The sequence below is a fragment of the Mercenaria mercenaria genome, chromosome 18 (genome assembly GCF_021730395.1).
Source record: "Mercenaria mercenaria strain notata chromosome 18, MADL_Memer_1, whole genome shotgun sequence".
NCBI lineage: Eukaryota > Metazoa > Mollusca > Bivalvia > Venerida > Veneridae > Mercenaria > Mercenaria mercenaria.
In genome coordinates this window covers 28254747-28278839 of record NC_069378.1, presented here as the reverse complement: position 1 = coordinate 28278839, position 24093 = coordinate 28254747, and positions in this window count along the sequence as shown.

Here is a 24093-nt window from a genome sequence, read left to right as displayed (position 1 = left end):
TTATGGTGACGAATTTTATGCCCTTTTGTCACAAAACAGCAAATATGATGTTCACAAATTCAAATAAAAACTGCATATTAACTTATTAGCCAAATTATCCATTTGTTACCCTGTCCGTTTAAAAAAATAATCTTTAAAGTCATTGCGCAAATAACAAATTTTTTGTGCTGTGCATTTTATGAATTGCGCAGGCTTACAAAGCTTGCATAACATCCAGCGAAAGACAAAATATAGTTCCAGAACATACTGCTAGTATTTTATTGAGTGGGTACTCTGAAAGCATTTGGAATGTCTCTTATCAAAGAGTTTACCACATCGATGAAATTAAATTATGACAGCTTCATTTTAATGACCCGAATAGATATGTGCAGTACGTTAATTCTTCCGCGAGACTTCGCGGATGAATCCTAACTACATTCCGGACACTTCTCGGCGAACACGCGTGATCTGTTTATAACAATGCTTCTACGACTTTGCGTGGGTTGAATTTTTCAGTCAGTAAACAGATAAATTATCGGAAGAAGAAGCTCTTACTGGTTTGTTTATTTTACTACTGATATTAAAAATGTATTAATTCTTATTTTTCGAGAAATAAACAAATCGGCCGAAAATTAAATTGTATTTCCTTGTAGTTTTTTAAAATCGAAAGTAGATCGTCTATGTTGGCTGCTTTGACGAAACGAAACAACTTTTTTATGAAATGATTTAAATAAGAGGTAATTTAACCGAAAACTTCAAGGTCAGATACTGCCAATTGCTGCTAAATTGTCTTGTATCATCACAATTTTGTTAAAATAATTGTTGAAAACTGGAGAAAGTGTAATCGTATCCGGATATAATATTTTGGGTAAATATCGAGCTGTGTTATGAAATTTTAACATTCAAGTAACATACATGATAGGTATTATTGTAACAGAAATGATTCTAGAATTCATTTTTATTACACCTACATATAATTTATAATCAGACTCGTTTCTAGTCCTGGGGCATGATCTGAAAGAAAGAAGACGAATGACAGTCATACTTTGGATATTGTAATACTAGAAAGAATTTTAGATCGTAACCTTTCGAATTTTGACTGGTTTGGATTATTGCTTACGATTCGGTTCGCAAAAAAAAAAATGAAACCGTCACCCATTCTGTTTTTCATGATGACACATGATAATTGCCTGTTTTGGTAATGCCGGAGGCAAATGGTTTACTGGAAAAAATATTTATAGTCATGGGAAGTATTTTAGTGTACCTGGAAATTGTAGTTTGTACTTTCAACTTTTTTTTTGCGAACCACTCTTCAATTTTAGAGAAATATATTGGGTTTAAATACTTGTTAATGTCAATCAAAGTTTTATTGGAAATTCGATTGAATGTCCATTTCATCTTTGTAAAAAATCTCTGTTCAGTTGGGGAAAAAAAGATAAAACCCAAAAACTGAAACTGGTAGACATACAAACCAGTACTCAATCACATCAATCATTGCCGATCTCAGGCCTTCAGGCCTTTGATTTACTTTCGTTCTAAAATTAGATTTATCGTATTTTTTTTTTTTATTTATTGATGTTTTGCGATGAAACGCTATTTAAAAAAGGGAAGCAATTAAAAAAATTCGTCGCATTAAGAATTGGAAGAGTTGTTCCATGCAATTCGGAAAAATATAGTGAGTTTTGTGTGAAAATTGATATAGCGTTTTGGTCTGTAATTTTAAAGATTGCTGAATACCTAAAAGCTATCTATTGTTTTATTCATTAAATTAAAACACATGATTATTTTGTTGCCGTAAAGGAAAAGAAGACGAGAGAATTGATTTTATTTCTATTTTTTTTCTTGTTTTTAGGGATGTTCCAAGCCAAAACAGTAGAAAGAAAACAAATACCAGACCAGTTCCAGACCACCTTGGCGGTGTTAAAGATTATATTGTTTTTGTCATTGTTATTATTGTTTATTGTTGACATCATCTATTAACATTTTAATAAGTTTATTGAATCTTTTGTTTTTTTTTGCCCCTTTATAAATGTTTAAGTTCATTTTACTGAATGAGTTCATGCTGTATTGAAGTGTATTGCTTCCTATCCATGTAATGTAATGTTTTAACGAAAATGTAAAGCATTCGGGAAAACTTTACTTAAATCAACTGTAAGTATGTTAAGCTTTACATGTACAATGACGGAAATAACTTTCCTACTCTCTGCCCTACCATACCTTTATCGTACCGTACCATACCATACCTTTTCATACCGTAACATACTTTAAACCATTACCCTGTCCTGCTCTATCAAGCCTACCCACTCTACTTACCTACCTTGCTCTACTATACCCTATCCCATCAACTTCCCTAACCTCTAACTTACCATGCCCTTTAACCGAACCTAGCAAAGCTACCTATTTTCAAGAAATGATACTGTCGGAGAGATATAGTTCAGACGAATAAATTTTCAAGAAAAAAATAGAAGATGTCTTTCTTTTGTGAAATTTAGTATTGATCGATGGTTTGCATTACCTTCTGAAGAAATTGACAAAATTAGATGGAAAGAATTCTAAAAATTTAAACATTTTTATTTCTTTTGTGAGTATATCTTGTTCAAAACAAAGTTTAACCAAAGGCAACCCACTGGGAAAAACTACTTAAAATAACTAATCATATCGGTGTGAAATGAGATAAAAGTTCTGTAAAATATATCTTTCTTGAGATCGAAAAACAAGAAAAAATTTAAGGGTTCTTACTGCATTGTGCTACATTGTAATGACTTTAAAGGAACATACTTAAAATTTCGCTTGTTATTGAATACTATTTTTTAGTATACAAAATTACTTTTTAATGTTTCTGTTTTATATTGATGCAAATCTCAGCAAGACTGAATCATTTATATACCTTTAAAATGCTTAATTCTATAATGAACTTGTCCACCTTTCAATTTGGACATTTACTATTAACTGTTATAAGGGATGCCTATCAGAAATGTACTGCCTGAATTGCGAAATGTGCAGACCATGATCAGGCCCACGGATGTGCAGGCTGATCATAGTCTGCTCGGGTTTCCCCACAGGCAAATCGATGAACAGTGATAACATTCATGTGACAAAATGCTGTATGTTACAAAATCGTTACCGAAAATGTATATAAACGAGATATTGCGAAGATATTTTTTTTCTTAGTACAGTTGTCCATAAATACTTTATACATTATTTACAACACAGAAGCGCTAGAACATTATTCAATTTATTCCGTTTTGAAACAGTTACAATATTAATATGTATTTACATTTTACGACAAATGCTACATTGTCCTCTGTATACGCATTCACGTGAACAATTAGTATTTTCTATAGATCAGTATATTATATTTATTGTTTATGTGTTATAGTCTCATCTACATACAAATACATTACTTCAATAATTTATATGCATATGCCATTCTATAACAGAATAGAAAAGAATTGTTTATTCAATACTGTTTTCAGTATAAGTATTTTGTATTCAAGCAGGTATTAACTTTCAATATCCACTTACCTAAAATAGTGTGGCAAATTAGAATTACAGTTAAAAAAACTTAATTCCAGTTTCATTTTTTAACCAGAGTACTATTGATTATAACATCTTGTTATTGAAATATGTTCTAGCTAAATCTATTTAGACTGCAAGTTTTTACTGTACAGAGAAATTATGACGGTCCGGTGTTTCAATATATTGCAAAAAGGTTTTTGCTGTTAACCCCGTCATACCAGGGTGGGGTTAAAAAAAGAATTCAAATTTATCATTGCTATTCAGTTAATTGAATTTAATATTGATAGAGCTTGCTTTTATAAAAAGAGCATTTCTCTCGGACAAATACTGACGACAATCTAATATGACATGCATTTCTGTCTCGGCTGTATCGGCACAGGATAAGCAGACCCTTTCTGATACCGGGAGATTCACATATTTCTATTCTAAGGGGGCAACCCCACACCCGAACTTGGCTAATGCTGATCTATACTGCAAAGTTTCATAGCTGTTTTAAACTTTCTGTATGTTCTTAGTTATATTGCCGTACCCGTGACACTATTTACCTGTTAAGATTAGTTTGCCACTGTACAGTATGAATATTCATCAAAATATTTGATACATTTTTCAGCAGGGAAGAGTTCATTGTAGTCTCAGTACTGTACAAAGTTAGCAGAACAGAGGAGAACACATTTATAGTACTTATACATATGAGCCGTGCCATGAGAAAACCGGACATAGTGGGTAATGCGACCAGCATGGATTTCCCGCCAGCCTGCGCATCCGCGCAGTCGGTCAGGCTCCATGCTGTTCGCTTTTAAAGCCTATTGGAATTGGAAAAAACTATTAAACGAACAGCAGGATCCTGAACAGATGCGCGGATGCGCAGGGTGGTCTGGATCCATGCTGGTCGCAAACCCCATTATGTTGATTTTCTCATGGCACGGCTCATATACAGTATTTCATTACATACGAATTTATATTATACTTATTTCATGGTTAGCGGTCGCGACTCAATTTAATTTATCTGTGAAATATTATATGGTATAATATTGACCAAATACGCAAAAAAGAAACCTCTCCTATTTAGAAGATCCACTTTATGTTTATATATTGCAATAGCTGATACACAGCTTTTCTAATGCATTTGCAATTCGCAGAGAAAGCAAGATAAAAGAAAGGCAACAATGTGATACGAAGGCTACGATGTTTTTGGATGTTTTAAAGGGTGAGAAGCATATCACCAAAACACAGAAATATTTTATAACGAACAAACAATTATTTGCAAGGTACCGACCAATGCATATTCTGTCGTCTGTCCCGTACGACTGATAAACTATTGTAAAAAGTTGCTACCATTTATAAGTGTAATGCATTTGTAAAAGAAACGCTAGAAAACTACGTTCCACAAAGTTAGTTCTTTTTAGCACTTGGTCATATTGCAAAAGCATCAAAACGAAGACAACATTTTTTTGAAAAGTGTGTTTTTTAAAGGCATTGAACTATCCAGCGTGTGTCATTTGTCAGAATTGATGTTATAGCATATATCAGTTAACTGACATTTACTTCTCTATGTCTGGAATAATCCCATTATTCACTAAATTTCATATTTCCCAACTAAAAACAAAAACAAAAAAAGAAAACAAAATTTGACGCATTCCCAATGCACACAAAAATATGATATTCTGTCTTGTAACTACCAGTCGGTAAAAATTACTTGTGGTAATGACCTGTAGAAGTTTGGTTAATGCTGTTTTTTATATTTGTGTACCACTCAGTCTGAAAACATATCAAGTGTAAGGCAAAAATACAATCAGATGTTCAGGGAAAAACTAAACAGTAAAAATGTTTTTCTATTTTTGTCCAGAATAAATAAAAGAATGTAACAGCTAAAATTCCTCTAATTTTATAAAAGCTGCATGTAAATTGGCAACTCAGGTCTCTCTCAGCTTCTTTAAACAACCACAAAAGATTTTTTTAAATGTTTACCGTGTAAAACGTTACATTCATTCGTCGAGTTAGAATCAAAATAAAGGGGAAAATAGCTAAAAAAAAGAAACCACATCTGGGATTTGATATCGAAAGAATAATATTGTATGGCCGGGTTTAACGTCGCACCGACACATTTTTAGGCATATGGCGACTTTCCAGCTTTGATGATGGAGGAAACCCCAAGTGCCCCTCCGTGCATTATTCATCACGAGCGGGCACCTGGGTAGACCCCGATCTTCCGTAAGCCAGCTGGATGGGTTCCTCACATGAAAAATTAAACGCCCCGAGTAAGGCTCGAACCCACATCGATGAGGGGCAAGTAATTTGAAGTCAGCGACCTTGTGAAAACAGCATAAAATATATATTAAAATGTATAAATGTGTGTGTGTGTGTGTGCGTGTGTGTGTTCGGGTTTAACGTCTTTTTCAACAAATTTTCAGTCATATAAACGACGGTGTCTACTTGTAGCAGTGAGCACAATGCCCAACGTTATAGTGCTGCCTCACTGGAATATCACGCCGTAGACACTGGCATGATACCCAACCTAGTCAATGATACTGACACCGGGCGACCAGTCCTAGCACTATCCCCTTAATGCTGAGCGCCAAGCGAGGAAGCTGCTAGTATCGAACCCCGACCTCCGCCTCGAAGCGGGACGCTTTTACCACTAGGCTACCGAGGCGGTAATAGCATAGACTAGAGATCAATTATTGACATAAATAATAATTCTTCCTGCATTAACTTGTACACCTGTATGACACCAGTTAATAGGAAGATATAAGTAACTGGGATGGTTAAAAATTTAGTGATAAGTCATTTCTTTGTAATTTCAAATTACATGGAAAACGCTAAAAAGAGTTTTTTCTTGTTTTTATATTTGTGTGTGTTTGGTAAAATTTCATTTATCAAAAATTTCAGTTAAATAGGGTTTAAAAATTTATTTTATTAACTTAAAATTTTTTCCGATGTCCTAAAATTATCATGTATTTGCCCACTTTTTTTCATTGAGTCAAGTTCTTTGCAGGATCCAGGGTAATTGGGGATTAAATTTGATAAATGATTTTTGTGGACCTGCAAGGGGGATACATGGTTAAAAAAAAAGTTTAAAAAAAATTTAAACAACATGTTATTTATGATGATAAACCCTTTATGTTTTTTTTCGTCTTGAATTTATTTTAAAAACCCAAAATTTTTTTTTTTTAATTGTTTTAAAATTTAAAAATTTTTAGGTATTTTGTTTAATGTAAACGTTATTTTCTAAATGTAGATACGAGTCTGTCATAAAGCTCCCTTAACGCAAAAAAATTTATTTTTAAAATTTTTTAAAAAATTCAGCACCCAATATTAATGTATTCTGCCTTTACTATTCTACAAATGAACGGCTACTAAATCTGCAGTAATAACTGTCACGAAATTTTATGATAAACCCCATAGCTTAGGGCTAACATTCATTTGTAAGTTTTTGTGAAATTAAATTTTCAAAAAAAAGAGATGTTAGTTTTGGTGGGAATCTCTCTGAATAAAATGAATTTTTTTTTTTAAATCAGTAAAGTAAACACAAAATATAAATCACTTTTAATAATCTAATTTGCTAAAAGTGAAATGAAAATATCTGCCCGGGGTTTTAAATAAAAAGCTAAATACTTGTTTGCTGTAAAATATAACCCTCAAATAAAGCTTATGGGCAACGATTATTTTAGGAAATTTAAAAAACTGGGAAAATCGCAAAACCCAAAAAAAAAAAACCGAAAACAAAAGGGAATGGAGCCCAAAAATTATTGTCGATTAAAAAAGGTGAACACTTTTTTTTTTGTAGACCCAATAAATTTTATCATGTTTATTGGTGTTCATTTTCATGTATTTAAAAAAACCAATCTTTTTTTTCTGTTCCGGTTTTTTGAGTTTTTCAAAATGAAAGTCTAGCCCTCTACAAAAAAAAATTGTAGCTCATACCCACTGTCGAGAGGGGCCCGGATTAATTAACTGTTTACGGATGTCGTTTTTTACACGGTTGTGAACAATGCTACCCGTTGTGTTTTTCACTCCCTTTCATTTTATTTAAAATTTCAGCTCAACGTTAATTGATTTTGCATTTGAAATCCCGTTAAAACCCGAACCGATTTGCTTTTGCGTTAAATTTCCCCAAACTAGAAAATGCGTTTCGATTTGAAGGGAAAAAACACCAACTTTTTTGCAGTTTGCATTCAAATTGAAAAATGAATTTTTTTTGCTTTTAAAATATCTGTAAAAAACTGAACGTTTAGGTTTTTTATTGTTTTTTTCGCTTTTTAGTATTAAAGTTAAACAATTCAATCTTTTGAATTGAAAAATGAATTTTTTTTTTGGGGCACGATATAATGTTTGGTTTTATGCCTTCGCAACCCGAGAAAGATGATACATAAATAATCGCGTTCGATTCCTGAAAAACGGTTTTCTAATATCTTTGGCTATTTTTTGCTCGATAGTAAATATTTCAGCTTTTCGCACTTTTTTTTTTAAATTGCAAATTGTTTTTTTTTAAATGGAAAAAAAAATTTTCATTTTAATTATGAATAAATGAATGAGTTGGGTTTTAGGGCAAATCGACACAAAAGGTTATATCCCCGGAAAAAAAAAGTTAAATGTTACTTTAAATTTGTAAAGCTTATAAAATTTAAAGTAAAAAGGTTATCTAATGGAAAAAAAGACAATTGCAAAAAAAAAAATGAAAAAAATGTAAAAAATCAAAAAAAATTTCAGTTTTTGATATATCCCTTTTTTTGTTTCAAAATTGAAAAATTTTGTCGGAGGAACTTTTAAAAACAACTCTTTTTGATTTCTTTTTTTTTAAAAATTCGTTTGGATCAAAGTAAAATTTGTTTAAAAAATTGTTTAATAGAAAGCGGTGTTTGCATGGTACACATTCAGGTTGATCTTCATTGTTCAAAGATAAAAATGGTAACCCGAGTATGACTATTCGCAACGGAAGAACAACTTCCTCCCTGCAAACGAATTTTTTCCCCTGGTGCCATTCACTAAAGTAGGTTTAATTTCAAAAGTTTATTAAACGTGCATTTTTCCCTAAAGACTGCCATTTAGTTAAAATGTTTTGTGATTTTTTGCCCTAAATTTCGTATTGGTAATTTAATTAGTTTGATTTAATGAAATGATTTCTTTGCTGAGTATCGCATCCTTTCCTAAATCCCCAACATGCTAGGAACCCAACAGAATATGATGGACTTTTTAAAAAGATTTTCTAAAACCTTTGCAAGAATTTTTTGAAATTAGGGGATTTTCTGTATGAGGGGGTTGGGTTTTTTTGATTGTAATAAAAGTGGCGGAAAGATGATAAACTTTTTTTATTTATTTAAAAATAAAATTAAGGGCCAAATAAATAGCTTTTGCCCGGCTGAAAAAATTTGCGTTTTTTGGAAAACTTAATTTGTTTGATGAGATGGCTAACGGCGGCACACCCAAACCCTTTGAATTTCTTTAGAACCATTTTTTAAAAAATTGGGAAATGTTTTTGTAAGTGATTGATTTCATTTTTTTTGGACTTAAATTTTTTTGGGTTTTTTAGACTTTCCCAAAAGGGGGTTTTTATCAAAAAGAATGTTGGAGAACTAAGGCCATGATGTGTATTCAGAATAATTTTTCCTTTTTTCATAAAAATTAAATTTTTCAGTTTCCTTATAGAATTGCTGATGCGAAACCCAAAAGGGTTAATTTGTTTTGGTTTTCTGTTTAGAATCTGGTACTTGGGTTTAAAATTGATTTTATGGCGGGTTGGATTTTTTTGGAGCTATTTCCAGGAAATTTTGTAATATAGTTTTTCCGTCTCGTTAAGGGAGGGTTCGTTTTTTTAACTAAAGTTTTCAAAGGCGATTTTTCTAAATGCGCCAAGGAAATACGAAGCCCTTGATTATGGTAGTACCCAAAACTTTTGTAAATACGTTTTTCCCGGGCAAAACCCATAAACAAAAAAACCGTAATCCGTTTGGTTCTAATAAAAGCTCTTAAAGTTTTAAAAAACCCTTGCGATCTGCTCCCAATCAGTATTTGAAATTACCTTTAAAAGATTCAACGATTTCAAAATTTGGCTTTCAAGTGTTTTATGTGTGGTTTAAAAAAAATTTTTTTTATCAAAAAAAAACCCAAAGAAATTTTGTTCGTCAACAACGGGTATTTTTGTACCTTTAAAAAAAAACTCGGGGGTCACAATGCGTTTCCGTAATTTGACAAAAGTGGCACATGGTTTTTGATGAGAAATTTAAAAAACCTTTCCAGGGCCCCAAAGTTTGAAGTTATTCAAAAATGCTGAAATTTGGCGTTCATTCGTACGCATATTTTTTAAAACGATAACTTCAAAAAATCTAAACTAAAATGCAATCTGTCCTGGAAATAAATTTCATATCTTTTAAATTTGATGTTTTAAAAAGTTCAGATAAAATAGACCTTGGGAACTCCTTTTCTTGCTAAAAGTGAGTCAGAAGGGTTGAACCAACACGTTTTTTAAAATGCGTTCAAAAAAAAATTTTTGTGATATAAAATGTTGGAAGACGCCCTTTTTAAAACGAAGTCTTTAAAGACATTCATAATCCTATTCCGGTAGTGTCAAAGTTTTTTCCCAAATCAAAAAAAGATGACACGATTCTTTTTTAAAAAATGCTACAAAATAAAATTTTCCAGTCAAAAAGATGATCGTTTAGCTGCGCTGTTTGCGAAAAACCGCTTTAAAAAGTTAGAAATTGGGCCCTTGAGTTCAAAATACAAACTTTTTTTTTTTTTGTTTTTTTTTTTGTTTTGGGTTTTTTAACCCCCGTTTTTCCGGGTTTTCGTATGAACGGGGGGCTTTAAACCTAACGGTTCCTGGATTCTTTTCCCCGTAAAAAACCTTTTTCCCCGGAAGTAACGCCAACTTCCCCACATAAATAGGGTGGGGATAATGATTTCAGGACACATGTCGTTTATAATAGTCACGGAGAACTACCCCCCGCCCGGGGATCGAACTCCGCCTGGGGAGTAGACCAAGTTTACCTATGAGAAAGCGGGCGGCCCAGTAGTCTAAAATTGATCATACTTTCTGATTTTTACATAAAAAACAAAAAAAGGGAATGGGTCTATAATACTGGGGTTGTGCTTCCCCCCGGGTTTTGGATTGGAATAATTTTGTTCCTCCGGAATCTGGAAAAAAGGGTTTTTCCATGTTTTTATTAAAAAATTTCGTGGAGGTCTAATTTTCTTGTGGTAATTTTTTTAAAAGTTGAAAATAAATTTTGGTCGGGCCCAGTGCGTATCATGCATTTTTTAAAAGGTCAAAAATTTTGTGGGCAAAAAAGTTTTTTAACTTCATCATTATTCGAATAAAAATTTAAAAGGTTTTTTACTTTTTAGTCGATTTTATGTTTTAAAACCCTTTTTATCATTATGTTTGATGAAGGTTTTTTGAAAAAGTTTCACAAGTGATTGGAAAATTGTCCCTTCTAGATGCAATAGATGGTTGATTTTGAAAGTGGGAAAATTTTTGAAGTTTTTTTTTTCCCATTTTTTGCAAATCTTTTTCCCAGATTTTTAGCGATGACCTAAAATTTAAAGTTTTGAAAGTATAAATGCCATGATTTTTTCTTTGCTTGCTTTTTGTTCTGCGAGTTTTGCTTCAGAATCTTAACTGATTGTAGGTTTTCTTTGTGGGCCCGTATATTAAATTTTTTAAGGGCCGTTTACGTTTTCGAACAGCGTCTTACAATCATCTTTCCCAAGGCTTATTTTTATTTTTCCTTTCTTGAAGTGTTGGGAAATGGATTTGTCACCCATATGGGAAGAGAACTGAAAACCGTCAATAGGTCTTTAAAAATTTAGAAATTTTCCCCCAAAGTAAAATCATTTTTACTAGCTTTTTTTAAAATTGTTTCCAGTAGCTTTTTTAAAATTTTAAAATTTGAAGGGTGGTTGATGGCAGTTAAAAGTTTTTGAAATAAAAATGGAAAAATGGTCACTACCATGCAAGATCCGTATTTCCCTTCAAAATCCAGAAAGATGTTGGGGTTGACAAATTGTAAAATCAAGCGAAAAAAAAAATTTTCCGTTGCGGATAAAGGGAAATTTTGGATTTAATTTAAAAACAGGGGGGATTTCTTTAAAAAAAAATTTTTCAAAATTTGACCTTTGTTGCTCCCCAAAAAACCCCCCCAAAAAATTTTCATGTTACCATTAAAATCTCCATAAGCAAAAATGGTTGGGGTAATTGTTTTATAAGTCATCAAGTCTTCAAGATTTATTTTAATTTGGGGGAGGTATGAAAATCGAAAAGTAGATTGGTCGTGTAATGTTACGTTTTTTTGCAATGATTAAATACTTGTATTTAGAAAAATTTGCCCGTGGGACATGCTTATTAATTTTAATAGATTTTCCACCAGACGCTTATCAGTTTAAATAAATGAGTTGGGTTTTACGGGAATCGGCACAAAAAGGGTCTACATCCCCCCGGAAAAAAGAAAAATGGATTCGTTAATTGAAAGCATAAAAAAAAATATTAAAGAAAAGCGTATATAAAAAATAGCGTAAAAAATCAAGGCAAACATCAAAAGTAAAAAAAGTGGTGAATAAAATTTTTAAGGTTTGATTTTTGATTTTTTCCTATTTGTTTCAAAAATTGTAAAAATTTGTCGGCTAAAATTTTTTCAAACACTCTTTTAACGATTCAACTTATAGTATAAATTTGCGTGGGATCGAAGTCTATAAGTGTTTAAATTTTTTTTTAATGAATGAATGAATGATTTGGGGGTTTTCGGCGAATGACACAAAAAAGGATATATCCCCGAGAAAAAACGTTAAATGGATTCTTTATTGCAAAAGCAAAAATAAAACCACTGAAGTAAAGCGTAATCATAAAAAGTGAAAAAAAATCAAATGAAACATTTAAAAAGTATAAAAGGGGTGAATAAAATCAAAATAAGGTTCGATTTTATGATTTACCTTTTTTTTCCTGCAAAATTTTGTCGGTTTGAAATTTTGCTCGAACAGTCTTTAGAGATTAAAAATTTTTGTAGGAGTTGCGCTGGGATCGAAGTCTATCTTTAAAAAAATTTTTAATAGTAAGTGGTTTTTGACATGGTTAATTAGGTTGTCTTCATTGTTCAGCAAATGAATGAGTCACCGGGTATGACCTTTCGAAAAGGGGAAAAGAACAACTTCCCCCCTGCGAAAGATCTTTTTCCTTGGTCCCATTCACTTAAGTAGGTTTAATTTCACAAAGTTTTTTGAAGAAGCATTTTTCCAAGAGGACCCCTTTTTGTTAACTGAATTTGTTGATTTTTGCCCAAAAAACAGATATGGAAATTTAATTTTGTTGATTAATGAAAGTGATTTCTTTGCTGCAGTATCGCATTTTCTTTTTTTTTCCAAAAACCCCAACTTGACTGGAACCCAAGATATGATGGTTTTTTTAAAAGATATTTCATAACCCTGGAAAAATGTTTTGAATGAGAGGATTTTTGTATTACGGTTGTGTATTGATTGTTACAGAAAGTGAGTCGGAAAAGGATAAACTTTTCTTTTTATTTTAAAAATAAAATTAAGGGCCCAAAACAATTGTTTTGCTTCTGCTGAAAAAAAGTAGCGTTATTTGGTAAAAGAATTTTGATGAGGCAGATGGCTAACGGGGGCACATCCAATTTGAATCTCTTTTGAACCTCGTATAAATAGGAAAATGATTTTGTATGCCGACTTTATTTCGTTATATTTGGATTGAATATTTCGGGTTTGTTTCAGCCCTTTTCATTTCGGTTTTATATCAAAAAGAATGTTGGGAAAATTAGATCCAGGTGGTTTATTCAGAACTAAATTTCTTTTACTCATCAAATTCAAAAACTGTTTCCCTTCATAGAATTATCAATGCGAAATCCCCAAAAGGTTTAATTTGTTTTGGGTTTTTGTCATACGAATCTGGTATTTGGTTTTTTAATTTGATTTTATGAGGGGGTTGGATTTTTTGGCAGTCCCTTTGGATATTGCAATGACAGTTTTTTTTCGTTGTGTAAAAGGGGGGGTTCGTTTGTTTAACTTAAACTTTAAAAAGGCGTGTTCTAAATGCGCGGAAAAACGAAACCTGATTATGAAAAGTATCCAGATCGTAAAAACGATTTTCGGTGAACCATAAAAAAAACAAACCCTAATCTAGCTTGGATGATAAAGTCTTACAGTCTTAACAAAACCCTTTCGATTGTCCCCAATCAGTATTTGAATTACCTTTAAAAAGTCCAAAGATTTAAACTTTTTGGGTTTCGGTATTTTTTGTGTGGTATAAAAAAGCTTTTTATCAAAATTAACAAAGAAAAATTTTTTTTCGTCAACAAAGGGTATTTTTGTACCCTTTAGAAAAAGTCAGGGTCACATGTTGTTTCCGAATTGACAAAAGTGGACCCTGGTTTTTTATTGGGAAAATTTAAAACCATTTTCCAGGCCAAGTTTGAACTTTTGTTCAAACACTGCTGTAATTGGCGTTCAACGTACGATATTTTTGAACGATAAATTTAGAAAATCTCAACTATAAGACAATCTATCCTGGTGACAAAACATTTTTAATATTATTTTTTTGATGCTAAAAAGCTGACGATAAAAAAGAAAATTGGAACCCCTGTTCTGCTCAAAAAAGTCAGAAGGGTAGAACCAACACGTCTTTAAAAATTTCGATTGATAAAAATTTCGATATAAAAGTTGGGGCTTTTTTAAAAACCCATGTCGTTAAGTTTATTCATAATACTTTTCCCCTGTAGTGTCATTGGCTTTTTTAATTTGGAAAAGAGACATAATTTCTCTTTTTAAAAATGCATCAGAATAAAAAATTTTCCGTCGAAAAGATGTCGTTGTGCTGCGTGCTTTCGAAAAAACTTTTTTAAAATTTTAATTTGGCCCTTGGGGTTTTAAGATACCAAACTGTCTGATTGGGTCATACGTTCTAGCGTTTTCTAAAAAATGGTAAGTTTTTAAACGGTCTTTAATCTGGGGTTGTGCTATCTTTCCGGGTTTTTGGATTGGAAAAAACTATTGCTTTTTCTCAGGAATTGGAAAAAAAGCCCGTTTTCCTGTATTTTTATAAACTTCAGTAGGAGGTTATGATTCTTGTGGTTTAAATGTTTTAAAAGTTGATTTTGAATTTGGTCCGGACCAGCTCGGGATCGTGACATTTATCTAAAGCGTCAGCAATTTTGTGGTGAAAAAGTTTATTTTATTTTCATCCTTATTTGAATTTAAATTTAAAAGGTTTTCTTTTTTAGTCGTTTTTTTGTTCTGAAACCTTTTTCTAAATTTTTTGTGAAGAGTTTTTTTAAAAAGTTATTGGCAATGTCCCTTTTCTAGATGAAAAAAGATGGTCTACTTTGTAAATGGGAAAACTTTGAAGATTTTCCTTTTCACTTATTTTTCGATCTTTCCAGCTTTTTTAAAGTGACCTGTTAAGTTTTTAAAGTATGAATGCCATGATTTTTTTTTGTTTGTTTTTGTTCTGCGAGCTTTTGCTTCAGATCTTAATGTTGTTTTTTTCTTTGTCGGCATATTTAATTTTTTGGCCCCTCTACGTTTTCGAACAGCAGTTTCAATATCATTTACCAGGCTTATTTTTTTGTTTCCCTTTCTTTAAGTTTTGGAAAGGTTGTCAAACAATATCGGCAGAAAAACTGAAAAACCCTCATAGGATCAAAAAATTTTGTAAAATTCTCCAAAAATCAATTTTTTTTACTTGCGTTTTAAAATTTCTTCCCAAACGCTTTATTAAATTTGAAAAAAAAAGGGTGGTCTGATGGCGTTAGAAGTATTTTGAAATTTAAAAATTGGAAAATGGTCATAATGCAAACTCCCGTACTTTTTTCAAAATCAATAAAGATGTTCGGTTGACAAAAATTTTCAAATCAAGCGAAAGAAAAGTTCTGTTGAGGTTTTAAAGGGAAATTTTGGATTTATCATTTTTTAAACAGAGGGATTTCTTTTAATAAAAGTTCCAATTTTAAATTTTCCTCTAGTGTTTCGTAGAACGCCCCGAAATTTGATGACCAAATTAAAATTCCCATAAGCAAAAAGGTTGTGGTATTGTTTTTTTAAAATCTCAAATTCTTTAGATTTGTTTAAATTTTTTGGGGGGTTGTAAAAAGAAAAGATGAATTTGGGCGATGTAAGTTTTGTTTATTGCAACTGATTGGTATTGTATTAGAACAATCGCTATGGGACATGCATTTTAAAAATAAGATGTACCCCAGCGCTTTCAGTGTTGTGTTTTTGAAGTTTACACTGATAAATTTTTGAAGCTTTTTTGTCGTTTCCTTAAAAATGTTTCCTAAGGCACTTTTGTGGGATTTATTTTGATTAGGAAGGAGAATTTATTATAATTTGCTTTAAGTCCAGGGAATTCCACGGTATTTTCTTTCATTTACAATGGCAAATAAAAAATAAACGAAGGAAAAATTAAATTTTAGTGTTGCATTGACCCGGGGGAACCTTTTGATTTTCCCCCTTTGTGTGGTTAAAAATGGGGGGGAGATAAAGGCGGTTTGTCATCATCCTCCCCGTTAACCGGTTCTATCATGGGGAACCGGGTTTTTGGGGTTTTTATGGGATTTTTTTGATCCCTTCCAACCCATAGTTCAAGTCAATTTTTTGTTTGGGTGTTTGTCACCCCCCGTTGATTAGTGTTTGTGAAAAGTTTTTTCGTGCGCGGCGTACTTTAATACTTCGGAAAAATTTGTATTGCTGGTGGCGTGTTTTGGTTTAGCGCGCCCCTTTTGGGTTTAGTGCCTTGAAGGTTTGCTTTGGGACTTTGGCTTTTTTTTTGGTACAGAATTTGAGTTGGTTTTGTTGATAGTCATGAATCGTTTGAGTTCAGGCACAATGCACTGTGTTGTTTGCTAGAGACAGATTTAGTTATTGATGAATAAGTTTGTGCGATGTTGGGGATGTATTTGGTTGGCAATTTGTTTGCTTCTGGAAAATCCCAAAGCCCTGTGTGAAATTTTAATGAGAACCCCCCTTTTTGATTTTCCATGTTTGCAATCCGAGACTTGGGTGAATGTGGCTCGTTGCAGTTCAAACAACGCAAAGGCGACAAAGTGTCGTGGTTTATGGAATGCCATCCTGTCCGTTTTGGGGAAGGTAATGCCTTTGCGTTTTTCTTGTGCCCAAATTAAAGCAAAAATGCATTTAAAAGGATTAGGAAAATTTTGTTGAAATTTTGTGATGAGGTATCCGCTTTTCGCTGAAGGAAAAAAAGGGTGCCAAAGTAAGAAAAATAGTTTTGTGTGAATTCTTTTCTATCGCTTTTTTTTTATACGTATGCGCAGTTTAATGTTGTTGAAAGGGCTTGCACAATTCCCCTCTCCGAAACCCGTAAGGGAGGACAAAGTGCCCCCCCTTTAGGTGTTTTAAGTCGGTGTGAATGCACTTACAGGCCGGTTGTAAAAAGAGTTAAGGGAAAAAAAATTTGTGAATTTTGAGGCTTTCTCAAAATTCAACAAGAGTCACCCGTTCGCAGTTTTTTGTGATTTCGGTTTCCCGCAATCCCTTTGATGGTTTTTTCATTTAAATGGCGAAAGGGTTGCTTTTGAATGTTGTCTGTTGACTGGATCAAAAAAAATCGAGAAATGCCAGTTGGAAGTGTATGGTCGGTGGGATTTCACCTTCCGTGCCCTCAGATTTGTTTGGTTTGCGGTGTTTTTTTTTTTTGGCTTTCCTATTAAATGTTTTAAAATTGTCACTCGCAGCCCCCACCCCCCCGGGTCCAACAAGGGAACATGAAAAAAGGCGGATATCACTATTAATGTTTGGGTACGTAGTGTATACTCGGCGGTATTTTTCATTTGTTCATATCACCAGCTGAATGCAGAAAAGCAAACTGGGATTCGAGGGTTGTTACTCTACCAACGATTGGTGACCGCCTTCTGAAACCGATGGTTAAAACGAAAATATTTGTTTAAAAACATTTGTTGAACGTAATATGAAGTTTTCTGAGCGCAGTAAATGTGGGAAATACAGCAGAGTAAAGACGGTTTTGTGTAAGTATTTTTTTTTTCCGTTGTGTTTGTGAAAATATAAAATTTTTCCATAAAGATGCAGTTTTAAAAAAGCAATGAAAAATGTAAACGTAAGGTGAGATTTCCTGGGTTGGGATGCCGATTGACGTATGGGCCAAAACGACCGCCAGAACGTCTAACCCAATTTGAGGCAAAAATTGTTTTTGGCCCCCCATCCCGGGAAGAAGATGCGACATGCAAAAAGTAGCTCTCTCCCCCGGGGTGCCCCTGGGGCACCCAAATTTTAAGGGCCCTCCTCTCCGGCTTTCGGGCCGCACCCAAGGCAAAAAAGGTGGTCCCTTTTGGGGGGGGTACCCCTCTGCATGGGATACAGCCGCATTTTCTTTCCCCCGCGGCAAGGGGCGATGGAAAAATTGTTTTTGTTATGATGGGGCTAAATTTAGCATTCGGGGAATTCGTTTGCTTAGGAATCCAAAGCCCTGTGTGAATTGACAAGGGCCCCCTTTTCGATCCCCCTGTCTTGATTTGCGAGACCTGGCCGAATGTTCCTCGCCCCCAATTCACACAAACAATGGACCCTTGACTGTCAGGTCATGGAGAAAAAACCCTTTTGTTTACATTTTGCATAGAAATTTTTCCTTTGCAGTTTTACTCGTTGTGCCAAATTTGAAAAGTTGTAGCCTGAGGGGTTTGGTATGTATGGGTGACCCTTTTTGGGAGATAACCCACTTTTTCAGAAATGGAAAGGGTGGGGCGCCAAAAGTAAGTATGTAGTGTTTATTTGATTTCCTTTTTCCAATCTTTTTAATTTTGATCGTTGGCGCTTTAACTGTGGTCAGAAGCCCTTGCGCAAATTTTGGTCTCTGCACCCCCGCAGGGGGGGACAACGATTTACCCCTTAGGAAAATTTAGAGTGCGGTGGCAAAGCCTTACCGGACGGTTGAAGAATGATGTTAAACCTAAAAGATTTCGAGCTGTGCTGATTTTTCTACCTCAACAAGCAGATCCCTGTGCGTAACTTCTTTACGATTTCGGCACTGCAGCTATACTCTCTAGTGTCTTTTCTATCACAAATGGGGAGATGCTTGTCATTTTGAAATTTCATCAGCAGATTGAATAAGTAGAAATCTTGGAAAGGCTGTGTTAGATGTTGGTGACCGGTAAGGATTTTCACCTTCCGTGCTATCAGAGTCAGTTTCAGTATGCGGTCGTTTGTTTTTATTTATGTTTTCCATATTTAAATGAAATGGATTCATCACTCGCAGCCCCCACCCGCCGCGGAGTCCAACAAGGGAACATGAAAACAGAGCGGATATCCAGCTCATACATATTAGGGATACTGTAGTGATATACTCGGCCAGGTATTTTACAATCTTGTTCATATCACCAGCTGTATTGCAGAAAAGCAATCAGGGGATTCAAGGGATTGTTACTCTACCCACCCGATTGGCCCTAAGCCACCGCCTTCTAGGAAATATAGATTGAAGTACATATGAAAATATATTGTTAAATGAATTTGTGTGAACGTAATATGAAGTTTGTTGAGCGCAGTAAAATGTGACAGTACAGCAGAGTAAAGACGGGTTTTGTGTAACGTATTTTGTTCCAAAATTATGTTTGTGAAAATATAAAAAGGATCATATGAAGATGCAGTTTGAAACAAACAATAGAAAATGTAAACGTAAATGTGAGATTTCCTAGGGCTTGGCATGACTAGCCGATTGATCGTATCGGGCCAATACGACCGCCAGAACGTCTACACCGAATTAGAGGCCAAAGATGTGTATTGGCACCCACATCCCGGGAAGAAGATGCGCACATGCAAACAAGTACGCACCATCTCCCCGGGATGCTATGGGGCACCTCAACATCCAGGACCCTCCTCTCCGGCTTACGGGCCGCCACCCACGGCAAACAGGTGGCTCCATTTTCGGGGGAGTCGTACCCCTCTGCATGGAGATACAGCCAGCATTTTCTATCCCCCCGCCGGCAAGGGGCCGACCCTGAATAGTAAAACGGTTTCCGGATGATAACTCAAGAACACTTGGGCCTAGGATCATGAAAGTTGATAGGCAGGTTGGTAATGACCAGCAGATGACCCCTATTGATTTTGAGGTCAGTATGTTAAAGGTCAAGGTCACAGTGATCCTGAACAGTAAAACGGTTTCCGGATGATAACTCAAAAACGCTTAGGCCTAGTGTCAGGAAAGTTGATAGGGAGGTTGGTCATGACCAGCAGATGACCCTTATTGATTTTGAGATCAGTATGTCAAAGGTCAAGGTCACAATGACCAGGAACAGTAAAATGGTTTCCAGGCAATAACTCAAGAATGCTTGGGCCTAGTGTCAGGAAAATTGATAGTTAGGTTGGCCATGACCAGCAGATGACCCCTATTGATTTTGAGGTCATTAGTTAAAAGGTCAAGGTCACATTGGCCAGGAACAGTTAAACAGTTTCTGATCTTCTTGTCCAAAACCATAGGGCCTAGGGCTTTGATATTTGGTATGTAGCAAAATCTAATGGTCCTCTACCAAGATTGTTCAGATTATTTCCCTGGGGTCAAATATGGCCCCACCCCAGGGGTCACATGGTTTATATAGACTTATATAGGAAAACACTTTGAAAAACCTCTTGTCCAAAACCAGAGGGCCTAGGGCTTTGATATTTTGTATATGACATCATCTAATGGTCCTCTACTAAGATTGTTCAAATTATTCCCCTAGGGTCAAATATGGCTCCGCTCTGGGGGTCACATGGTTTACATAGACTTATATAGGGAAAAACTTTGAAAATCTTCTTGCCCAAACCACAAAGACTATGGCTTTGACATTTTGTAATGTAGCACCATTTAGTGGTTCTCTACCAAGTTTGTTCAAATTACCCCTCTAGGGTCAAATATGGTCCCGCCCCAGGCGTCGTATGGTTCATATAGACTTACATAGGGAAAAACTTAGAATCTTCATGTCCATAACTTACATCATTCAAATTTGGACCGCTTGTTTAGTTTTGAGTGGCAAGATGAACCTTGACATGAGTTGACCTTGATTTTGACCTAGTGACCTACTTTCACATTTCTGTAGCTACAGCCTTCAAATTTGGACCACATGCATAGGTTTGTGTACCGAAAAAAACCTTGACCTTGTTATTGACCTAGTGACTTACTTTCACATTTTTGAGGGTACAGGCTTCAAGATCACTCTGTAATCTATTGTTAGGTTAAAGGTCAAGGTCAGATTAAACCAGAATGGTAGAACTTTTGTTTACAGTGAGCATATATATAATTTCTGTTCCTTGTGCAATTACTGAATGCATCAAGGGGGGCATTTCGTGTTCGACGAGCTCTTGTTACATTTGGGGGTCATACAATCGTATCGGGCCAATACGACCGCCAAAAACGTCTAGACCGAATTAAGAGGCGAAAAATGTGTTTGCACCCACACACCAAAAAGAGGATGATCACATGTAAACAGGCATGCATCACCTCCCCGGGGTACTATGGGGCACCTAAACATCTAGGACTCTCCTCTCCGGCTTACGGGCCGCCATCCATGGCAAACAGGCGGCTCCGTTTTCGGGGGCGTCGTACTCCTCTGCGTGAAGATACGGCCGGAATTTTCTATTCCACCCCCACCTCCCCCACCGTCAAGGGGCTAAATGTTCGAAGCCGTATGAACACATGTTGTTACCTCTAAATTGGTTCTGGTATTTGAAACATGTGCATTCCAGTGAACTATGACCAAACATTTTTCGATATTTTGTGCACCGTCTAAGGCACACGTCTACGCTTAACGACTTCGTGTACGACCAGTACATACTTGGCAGAGCCCATCTTTGAATGTTCAAATTTAAAAACGCGTTTAAACCCATCGTCGATGTCAAAATTGTTTGGGTACTTGAAACATGTGTCATGTCAACCAGTGGTGGGGGGGGCCCCCTGGCCGTTTGGGTTAAAGGTCCTGACTTCAAATCACTTGCCGTCATGATGGGGGTTTGAGTCACTGGGGGTTGAATTTTTCAAGGGGTGAGAATTTGATTCCACCTTCGCCCCATAATGGTCGTAAAACCCCTGAAATATTTTCACTTTCCTTTTTATTGAAAAAGCTGCAAAAATAATTTCGATCTATACCCTTTAAAAAGAGGAGAGATGTGGAATGATCCCACCCCTGCAAAGAGGATAAAAGGGGAAACCATGTTCCCATTAAAAAGTGCTTGGGGCCAACTTAAATCCAGTATCCATACTGGAATTTAAATAGCTCAGTGTCGGTTTTTACTACCCCCCGGAAAAGAAGCAAAAACGTTAGGTCTGTTAAACAAGGGAGTTGAAAGCAGCTAAATCCCCCCATGGTATGGTAGTGAAAGGGGAAACCTTTGACCTTGAGCTGGACCTTGATCTTTAACTGAAATGGCTGACCCCGAATTCTGCCATCATCTAATGAGGTGATCATTTGACCCAAAATTTCACGAAAATCCCAAAAGGGGTTTAGGAGTCAGAATTAAAAATTTGACCCTTGAGTTGTGACCTTGACTTGAGTTGAAATAGCTGACTCATGAGTTTTTGATGGGGGATCATTTGACCCAAAATTTAATGTAATCCTTCAAGGGGTTAAAGTGGTACGAGCGGACACAAAAAAGGGTAGGGTCAAACTTTTTGCCTTTGGGTTTTGACCTTGCTTGGCCCACTGGGTGACTCACAAGTTTGACATTGTCCTGATGGGCGTGTTATTTAGCCAAATTTTTAATTTCCTTCAAAAGGTTTAAAAAGGTAGCCCATGTGGTTTGGGCGATTTGTATGAAAAGAATTTTAACCCTGCCCTTCCTTGCTGATGTGAGGGGGACTAAACGGGTTAAAACTTTGGTTTTTCTGTTTTATCTGTGATTTAAGGTTTACAAATTTTGATTCCATACCCCAGTTTTTTTTTGATGTAATGGATGTGAAACAAAATTTGTAGTATGTTTGGCGCTATATAACCCATCTTGTTGGTGCGCCCGAAAAACCCCAAATTTTAAATAAAAAAATTTTAAAGAGATAAGGCGGACACAAAAATTGGTAGGCTAAACTTTGCCCTTTTGAGTTGGCCTTGACCTGGCGCCCATGGCTGACTCATGGGTTCTAAATATCGTCTTGATGAGGTGATCATTTGACCCAAGTTTCATGATTATCCTTCCGGGCTTTAGGAGATACAGAGCGGACACAAAATGGAAGGCTCAAACCTTTGACTTTGAGTTGTGACCTTGACCTTGAACCGACATGGCTGACTCAGGTTCTGCACATTGCCTTGATGAGGTGATCATTTGACCCAAAAAAAAAACAAAGACAAATATCAAACAGGGAATGCCACGTACCAAAATCGCCGCCTCCCCAAAACGAAACCTACAGCACGCGAGTCCCACCACAAACATACCGCACACACACAAAGCCAACACATTAGGACAAAACGAACAAAACAAAGGAACACAGTGGGGCACGTCCTTGGAACGGTCAGTGGCAAAAACACCACTGGGGAGCTTAAACCGGTTTATGGTGCGCACCCAACCTTCACTCTTACCCCCATCTGTTCCAAGACACGGGACGTGTAAATAAACGTAATCCCCTCCAGGTGAATCTCAACACACGTAATGGAAACAAAAGGCATGGCAGTAAACCAAAAATGCTGGGTTTTATAATATATAAAAAGCAAACCTTTAGAACCAAACATGTAGAAACAATGCCTTTTCAGAAGACAGGCAACAAGAGAAACACCTTAAGGGCCGACGAAACAGGCCAAAAGAAGATATCAAAACAGTTCAGTCCTGGTAGGATTTAAAATGCTTATCACAGAGTCCTCCCCCTCTTCCGTCAGACACAATCAATTTGTTTGTTTGTTTTGGGTTTAACGCCGTTTTTCAACAGTATTTCAGTCATGTAACGGTGGGCAGTTAACCTAACCAGTGTTCCTGGATTCTGTACCAGTAAAAAACTGTTCTCGCAAGTAAACTGCCAACTTCCCCACATGAATTATCAGAGTGGAGGATAATGATTTCGGGACAAAATGTCGTTTATAAATAGTCACGGAGAACATACGCCCCCCCCGGGATCGAACTCGCGACCCCGCGTCCGTAGACCAACGCTCTTACCTATGAGCTAAGCGGGCGGGCTCAGACAAAATCAAAGAGGGAAGCGTGTGTCCAACTGTAAACGGGTTGAACACTAAACATGCGGTAGTCTCAAAACAGTTGGGTCGAAACCCTTTTTTAATAAACGTTTTAAAATTTTACAAATCTTTTGGGGAAAATTACCATGACCCAAGATCTTACGAAGTTTGTAAACCACACCCCCATAAAAAACGGGTTTAAAAAATACCTTCTCGCAGAAGTGTCTTTAAATTACTATTGATTTTAAAACTAAATCAAAATTACGATAGTAAAATTTAGCAAAATATTTACGCAATTTTTGTAATAATGGTAGCCTTGTTGAAGGTTTATTTGTAATATATAGATTACGTTCAAATTTAAATGCTTGACTGACTACACGCTCTGGCAAACCGAATTAATTGAGAAATGTATACCCCATAAGATGTAGCTGAGGTACATCACCATCCAAATGGGGAAAATTTACAAAACTATAGTTAAAATCATCCCTTTGTCATA